The sequence below is a fragment of the Caretta caretta genome, chromosome 10, assembly GCF_965140235.1.
Source record: "Caretta caretta isolate rCarCar2 chromosome 10, rCarCar1.hap1, whole genome shotgun sequence".
Lineage (NCBI taxonomy): Eukaryota > Metazoa > Chordata > Testudines > Cheloniidae > Caretta > Caretta caretta.
This window is the reverse complement of record NC_134215.1, coordinates 60327176-60336484: the sequence shown is the minus strand read 5'-3', so window position 1 is coordinate 60336484 and position 9309 is coordinate 60327176.

Here is a 9309-nt window from a genome sequence, read left to right as displayed (position 1 = left end):
TAAAGCCACGAGCCTGCAGTCGGATCAGTGCAAGCAAACTGCGTCCACGTGGAGGCCACTGAAATCTTTAGGATTCCGTTCTGCAGGCCCGTCATGGTCGGCCAGCACAGTCAGATGGCAGGATCAGGGTTTGGTCTACACTTAAAAGTTAAAAGAAAAGGAGTACCAATGGTTAGTCTCTAAGGTGCCACAAGTACTCCTTTTCTTTTTGCAAAGACAGACTAACACGGCTATTAATCTGAAACTTAAAAGTTAGGTGGACATAGCTCCAGTGCACAGGCGTGTCAAAAATTCAGGGCGCAGAGCCCTGTATCTATGTAAACGTAACACCCAGAATGTTTCCATCAACCTACCTACCTTCACTCTGGGAGGTGGATTAAGCAATGGAAAAATTCCTTGCCTCCCTGTAGAAAGTGTCTACAACACAGTGACACAGGTGTGCAGCTGTAGCTGTGCTGCTAGAAGTCCTGGTAGTGTAGGCATAGCCTGAGGCCTGGTCTACACTAGAAAATTTAGTGAGTTTTGACTTGTCTACACTGGCAATTTACAGCATTGCAACTTTCTTGCTCAGGGGTGTGAAAAAACACACCCCTGAGCGCAGAAAGATTCAGTGCTCTGAAGCGCCAGTGTAAACGGTGCACCAGTGCTAGGAGCTACACCTCCCGTTGAGGGGGGGTTTTCAGCGCGACAACACAAGGCACGTTAAAGCACTACCAGTGTAGACTATCCCTTTAACTATCACAGTCAGGGGTGTGAAAAATCCAAAGCCTAAGAGGCATAATTAAATCAGCCTAAGCCACAGCGTAGACAGCACTAGATGGACAGAAGAATTCTTCCATCAACCTAGCTACCACCTCTCTAGGAGGTGGATTACCTATGCTGCTAGGAGAACCCTTCCTGTTGGCATAGGTACTAGTGTCTATGCTGAAGTGCTACAGCGCTGCATTGTGCTGCTGTAGCATTTCAAGTACAGACAAGGCCGAAGACTTCACAGTAGCACATTTTGCTGCTTAGTGGGAAGTCGCTGCAGCATCAGAGATAGAACTTGGAATTACCTGCTCCAGAGTACACTTGCGCAAAATCTCCCTTTACCATTAGCAGCACAGGTCCCGTGCCACACAGCTGAGCAGAGTTCTGATTCCATCTAGTACAAGGCAGCAAGCAGTACACAGGAACACTAGCCACTCACTACAATATATTACAACCCACTATACACTTCACTCCAGTCTTAAACAGCTGTGTATCTCACATAGTATTATTTATGTGGACTGCAGTAGTGCCCATAAAGTGTTAGGTGCTTTCCAAAAATACCTAAGATGTCGTCACACTCCTGAAGAGATTAGAATCTGAAAGAAAGAAAAAAAAAAAAAGAAAAGGAGGGTGATCAAACACAATCCAAGGGTTCCAAGTGATGGCTGGCTCACAGATTGGTATATACACTTTTTGTGTTATTTTATTTTTTATTTATTGCAGGCAGTCATCTACCTCCACTGTTCTCCTGTCTAGAAATTTCTAACTATACTATCTGTTGTTCCCTGGCTTCAAATGTGCAATCACTTCCCAACACTTGGGAGTATATTTTGCTCCTATGTTCTGTATATTTTTGCCATTTATTTACCCCCGAGCGATGTACTTATACTGAATTCTGTACTATAGACCTGCCCTTAGCTGCTAAAGTTCAGGCAGATCTGAACCAAGAACTGATCCCTATTGGTTTACTGAATGTTTCTGATAAATAGCAACTTCCAGCAGGAACATCCAGGGCCTTGAGCTTTGACTACCCGCTCACGGTCTCATCAAAAATGGAGAACAATAAGAAGATAGTAGAAACACAGTGGGGAAAAATACATACAGATCAAAGAAGTCTACTGGAATTAAAAGGAATGCAAAAAAGAAAAAAGGGAGAAATCTTGGCCCTGCTGAAGTCACTGATAGCACCCCACAGACCAGCAGGGCCAGGATTTCACACAAAGAATAAATTTGGAAAAGAAAAGGGGGTGGGGGAAAATAAAAAGAAGAAAAGAAAATATAAATGAATGCCTGGAATCTACAACAATCCTATTCAGTTATGGTCACTAACTTTTATATTTTTGCTGCATATAAACTATATTTATTTTAAAATAAGAATATCTTCCAAATTTATAAGATCATAATTCTATTGACATAACAGCTCCTCACAATAAGCGTTCTCTCTCATGCACTGACACCAATCTTTTAAGGTTTGTATATTTGAATTCCACTATTTATATAGTAACTTTTCTCTCATAGTACTGCTAATGCAGTGTATTTATTAGCTTGATTAGAGGTTTCTTTGCTAACAACACTGACAATTAAGCCCGCTTTAGAACTTGGAATGGACAAAGCTGTACAGCCTTATAAAAAATTGTACTTATTAACCAGTTCCAGAGCTGTCGCATAAGCTAAGCAAACACTCTGAATCTTCCAGGCTGTCTTGCATTACAAGAACCATTCTTTGGCGTAAAGTACATTTGAAATGACCTAAAGAACATTAAGCACAGAGCTGCTATACACATCTTAATTATTGCTGAGTGTAACCACTGCTCAATTAATCTTTACAGGCTGTCAGCTGGCTGTGTCCAAGTGCTTTAGCAAGTATTCCAGGTAAATCTTGCATATTACATTTATGAAAATGATTAACACGAATGTGTCATATCTGTCATGTGGCTAGCTGCTAGAGTAGACAAATGAGTAGAATTCGTCAAAATGGTAAGTATGTTTCATTTAAAAAAATTGTCAAAATTTTTGAAGTTTTCTAATTTTTTGACAAAGCCCCTGAAAATTGAAAAAAATCAGAGGTTTTTTTTGCTTTCTCCTTCTCTCCCCCTTTTCAGTGGCAAAATGGAAAGAAAATGGGGAGAGGAAGGGAGGGGAGAGGCAGGAAAAAAACAAGTGAGGAAGAGAAACTAAAAATGGTTGTAGTTGTTTCTTTGGGGAAAGTGATCAGAATTACATTTTTTTTTCCACGCAAAGGCCATTTTTAGTCAAAATAGTTTTACAAATTAATGTCACAAGCCTGCAAACATGCACATATTTAACTTGACTGTTGTGAGTAGTTCCACTGAATGTTACCATTGAACGGTAATGCATTTAAGAAAGTGTGGTTTCAGAGTAGCAGCCATGTGAGTCTGTATCCGCAAAAAGAAAAGGAGGACTTGTGGCACCTTAGAGACTAACAAATTTATTTGAGCATAAGCTTTTGTGAGCTACAGCTCACTTCATCGGATGCATGCAGTGGAAAATACAGTGGGGAGATTTATACACACAGAGAACATGAAACAATGGGTGTTACCATACACACTGTAACAAGAGTGGTCAGGAGAGCGGGGGTAGAGGGGACCTTTTGTAGTGATAATCAAGGTGGACCATTTCCAGCAGTTGACAAGAACGTGTGAGGAACCAGGGGGGAGGCGGGGGGGGGGGGGGAATAAACAGGGAAAGATTAAGAATGAGCTCTCAAAACTGGATACTCTCATAAAAAACCAACCTTCCACACAAACTTCGTCGTGGCTGGACTTTACAAAAACTAGACAAGTCATTTACAACACACACTTTGCTTCTCTACAAAAGAGAAAGAACACAAAACTATCTAAACTATTACATGCCACGAGGGGCCACAACAGTGGTTCCCTTAACCCACCCAGCAATATTGTTAATCTATCCAACTATACTCTTAGCCCAGCAGAAGAATCTGTCCTATCTCGGGGCCTCTCCTTCTGCCTCTCCACCCCCACGAACATGATACAGTTCTGTGGTGACAAGAATCCTATTTTCGATGTCTCCGACTCAAGGAATATTTCCAACATACCTCTGAACAACACACTAACTCACAGAGACCTTCCTACCAAGACTACAAAAAGGAGGATTCTGGGTGGACTCCTCCTGAAGGTCAAAACAACAGACTGGACTTCTACATAGAGTGCTTCTGCCGACGTGCACGGGCTGAAATTATGGAAAAGCAGCATCACTTGCCCCATAACCTCAGCTGTGCAGAACACAACACCATCCACAGCCTCAGAAACAACTCTGACATCATAATCAAAAAGGCTGACAAAGGAGGTGCTGTCGTCATCATGAATAGGTTGGAATATGAACAAGAGGCTGCTAGGCAGCTCTCCAACACCACTTTCTACAAGCCATTACCCTCTGATCCCACTGAGGGTTACCAAAAGAAACTACACCATTTGCTCAAGAAACTCTCTGAAAAAGCACAAGAACAAATCCGCACAGACACGCCTGGAACCCCGACCTGGGGTATTCTATCTGCTACCCAAGATCCATAAACCTGGAAATCCTGGATGCCCCATCATCTCAGGCATTGGCACCCTGACAGCAGGATTGTCTGGCTATCCAAGACTCCCTCCTCAGGCCCTACACTACCAGCACTCCCAGCTATCTTCGAGACACCACTGACTTTCTGAGGAAACTACAATCCATCGGTGATCTTCCTGGCCACTATGGATGTAGAAGCCCTCTACACCAACCTTCCACACAAAGATGGACTACAAGCCGTCAGGAACAGTATCCCCAATAATGTCATAGCAAACCTGGTGGCTGAACTTTGTGACTTTGTCTTCACCCATAAGTATTTCACATTTGGGGACAATGTATACCTTCAAATCAGCGGCACTGCTATGAGTACCCGTATGGCCCCACAGTATGCCAACATTTTTATGGCTGACTTAGAACAACGCTTCCTCAGCTCTCGTCCCCTAATGCCCCTACTCTACTTGCGCTATACTGATGACAACTTCATCATCTGGACCAATGGAAAAGAAGCCCTTGAGGAATTCCACCATGATTTCAACAATTTCCATCGTACCATCAACCTCAGCCTGGACCAGTCCACACAAGAGATCCACTTCCTGGACACTATGGTGCTAATAAGCGATGGTCACATAAACACCACCCTACATCAGAAACCTACTGACCGCTATTCCTACCTACATGCCTCCAGCTTTCATCCAGACCACACCACACGATCCATTGTCTACAGCCAAGCTCTACGATACAACCGCATTTGCTCCAACCCCTCAGACAGAGACAAACACCTACAAGATCTCTATCAAGCATTCTTACAACTACAATAGCCACCTGCTGAAGTGAAGAAACAGATTGACAGAGCCAGAAGAGTACCCAGAAGTCACCTACTACAGGATAGGCCCAACAAAGAAAATAACAGAACGCCACTAGCCATCACCTTCAGCCCCCAACTAAAACCTCTCCAACGCATCATCAAGGATCTACAACCTACCCTGAAGGACGAACCATCACTCCCACAGATCTTGGGAGACAGGCCAGTCCTTGCTTACAGACAGCCCCCCCAACCTGAAGCAAATACTCACCAGCAACCACACACCACACAACAGAACCGCTAACCCAGGAACCTATCCTTGCAACAAAGCCCGTTGCCAACTGTGTCCACATATCTATTCAGGGGATACCATCATAGGGCCTAATCACATCAGCCACACTATCAGAGGCTCGTTCACCTGCACATCTACCAATGTGATATATCCCATCATATGCCAGCAATGCCCCTCTGCCATGTACATTGGTCAAACTGGACAGTCTCTATGTAAAAGAATCAATGGACACAAATCAGATGTCAAGAATTATAACATTCAAAAACCAGTTGGAGAACACTTCAATCTCTTTGGTCACTCGCTTACGGACCTAAAAGTGGCAATTCTTCAACAAAAAAGCTTCAAAAACAGACTCCAACGAGAGACTGCTGAATTGGAATTAATTTGCAAACTGGATACAATTAACTTAGGCTTGAATAGAGACTGGGAGTGGATGGGTCATTATACAAAGTAAAACTATTTCCCCATGTTTATTTCCCCCACACACACTGTTCCTCAGACATTCTTGTCAACTGCTGGAAATGGCCCACCTTGATTATCACTACAAAATGTCCCCCCCCCTCCGCTCTCCTGCTGGTAATAGCTCACCTTAAGTGATCACTCTCTTTACAGTGTGTATGGTAACACCCATTGTTTCATGTTCTCTGTGTATATAAATCTCCCCACTGTATTTTCCACTGAATGCATCCGATGAAGCGAGCTGCAGCTCACGAAAGCTTATGCTCAAATAAATTTGTTAGTCTCTAAGGTACCACAAGTCCTCCTTTTCTTTATGCGAATACAGACTAACACGGCTGCTACTCTGAAATCTATGCTAAATTTGTTTCAAGTGGAAGTCACTCCTGGTATTTACCACAGAGCAGCTTTGCTCACTTTCTGGTGAGTGGCCTATATATGGGTCGTGTAAATCAGGGCTTTCAAGCCTTACATACAATTATGTTTAATGTATATTAATTTCTGTTGATTAAAACAAAATGTTTTAAGGAACCATCTGCGTAATACAAAGTGAAAAAATAAATAAGAAATCCATAAACTTGATATTAGCCATTTATGTTTCAACATAAAATTAATACAAAACTGTGCTTAAATTTGTAGGAAAAATAAGTGCAAAACAGATTGCTTTGCCAACTAGTCAATGAAAAGACTTTTTGTGTAGTGTGAAGCTTTTAGGAGTACTTGTGGCACCTTAGAGACTAACAAATTTATTTGAGCATAAGCTTTCGTGAGCTACAGCTCACTTCATCTGATGCATTTGTTTTCTTTCATATGATATGCCCTCCAGCTAAGTAAACATGCAAGCTGAGGCAGCATATGACTTGAAATCTAGTCAAATACTTTAGAAGTAATCATCCTTGTTTCAGTTCACAAGGCAAAAATTATCACCAAATGTTCAAATGCATTTTTCAAGACAACCTGTAATTTGAGGCAAATTGATAGCATAACAAACAATGAATGTCCCAGAAGTTCATGTTTAGGGCATGTTAGTGGTGTATTTATGTTGGAATAAAATAATTTACATCCAGGGCCAAAATTGTTGACAGGTCTTAAAGTCATCATGCACAGTTGTCAGCCTAAAATTGTGCTCCTAACTTTTTTGTTCATGCTCAAACAAAGATTATATCCCAGATTCAAAATTTTGCATACACAAAAATTAGGCTTTGTCTATACTACAAATTTAGATTGATGTAAATCGCCTTGCATCGAGCTGGTTGTGCATGTATCTATGCTTAAATTTGTCTCCCACCGACATAGTAACACTACTTCCCCAAGCATCATTGAGCCATAGTTGATGTACTGAGGTCGATGCATTTCGACTGTAAACGGTGTCTTACTTATATTGACCTAAACAGTCTTCCAACAGCTGTTCCACAATGCCCCACACTGACTGCTCTAGTCACAATTATCAACTCCGCTGCCCAGGAGTCACAGAGAGCAGAAGGCCTCCCCCACTCAACCCTTTAAAACTCTCTGAATATTTGAAATGCCTTTTCTTGATTATCCAGCGTGGTGAGCACACCTACCAAGTCAGTGCTGCATCAGACTTCAAGCAAAGGGCCTGGAGGGTGAACATTGCAGACACCCTGGAGAAGGAAAGGGAAGACAGGACAAAGGTCCAGGAGTCCCAGCAGGAAAAGGAGAGGGAGATGCATGGACACAATGGGGCTTCTCCTGCAGCAAACACAGATGCTGCAGACTCTTGTGGACTTACAGGTACAACAATCACAGGCTTGCCTCCCTTTGCAGTCCATAGAGAACTCCATTGCAGCACCTCCCTACACCCTTCCCTCAACATTCCATGTGGCATCCAGGGCCACATCCCTTCGCACACCACTCCACCCCAGGACATTAAGGACAACCACAGCTTCACATACACTGACCTGTGAAAGCCACGGTTGCTGTATGTGTAGGTAAAAGGAACACAAATGATCTTTCCTCGTTATATTTTGTTCCATTAATTTATTAAGTTATTAATCTATTTGCTTGTAAATTGCACAGATTTTTCTTTGCACTGATTTTGTTACTGAATAAAATTCTATTATTTGGAAAAGAATTCATCTTTATTAGTTTACAACACATGCTGCAGCGTGCCTAGTAATTCTGAAAGCACCCACTTACATCTTACTGTACAATGTGAAGACTTATAGGATCGAACAAACAGAGTGTAATCATCATAAATGTTCAGCAAGCACCACAAAATTAATAGATGCAATGACAGTGTTATATTCATAGATATGCACCAGGCACAGTTCTTAACAGGCCCCAATCAGCAGGCCAGGTAGAGCGTAGTCCACAACACATTACTGTGGCTCACTGTTAAAGTGCTCTTTCAAAGCCTCCCTGAGGTCTCCTAATAGCCCTTGGCATTTCAACATTGCCAATGGTAATTCTCTGGTTGGGAAAGAAAGCCTCTGCCAATAGCTTTCTTAACTTTCACTTTCTGTGAAACTTTCACTTTAACTCTGTGTTCTTAGCGATGTGAGTATCGTGCATCTTCCCTGACTAGCCAACATTGATGTCAGTGAAGTATTCCTGGTGATGCATCAATGTTTGTATAACCATAGAAAGGTAGCTCTTTCTGTTGATGTATTCAGTGGCAACGTGGTCTGGTGCCAAATGTGCTATCCATTGTTCCACCACAGTTCGGGAACCCCATTGCTGCAAATCCATCCACTGTGTTCTGCACATTGCCAAGAATTACAGTCCTGCATAGTAGGAGACCATTAACGGCCCTGCACACTTGCATGACAAAAGCTCCCACTGTGTATTTCCCAACTTCAGAATGATTTACCACTGACCAGTAGCAATCCAGCATTTCAAGTTTCCATAGTGCGATCACCACTCACTTCTCTACCATCAATACAGATCTCATTTCGGTGTCCCTGCACTGGAGGTCTGGGGTGAGGCTGGTGCACAGATACAGGAATATGACATTGCGCATCCGAAAGTTCTGCAGCCACGGCTCATCATCCTAAACCTGCATTGCGATGCCATCCTACCAGTGCTAATTTCTCAAGTCCAGAAGTGGTCCTCCACCATCTGCAGCTGCTTCATGACGTGAACACCACCAACAACCTTGAACTGGTTCTCGCTGTGTCCCACAGCAATCTGTCTTCCAAGAAATCATCACTTTCGCCGCTGATTTGGTTCTTCTTATGGCTCTGCAAATACCAGAGGATCACACGTCCTGTGCTTGCAACGCTGATGACAATAGTGCAGATCTGTGCAGGCTCCATGCTTCTGTCAGAGATGGCAGACAGCAAGGAGGGCCATGTGGGTTCATGGAATTTTTAAAAAAGATGAGAAAAGCATGGTAAATAGGTGACATTATGGGATGGAGAGAGTTGCACACTGGGATGTTGACCCCTTGTTCCCAGTTACCCCTCCACTACTCATTTCTGCCCCACCATGCATTGCCAAAACTTCC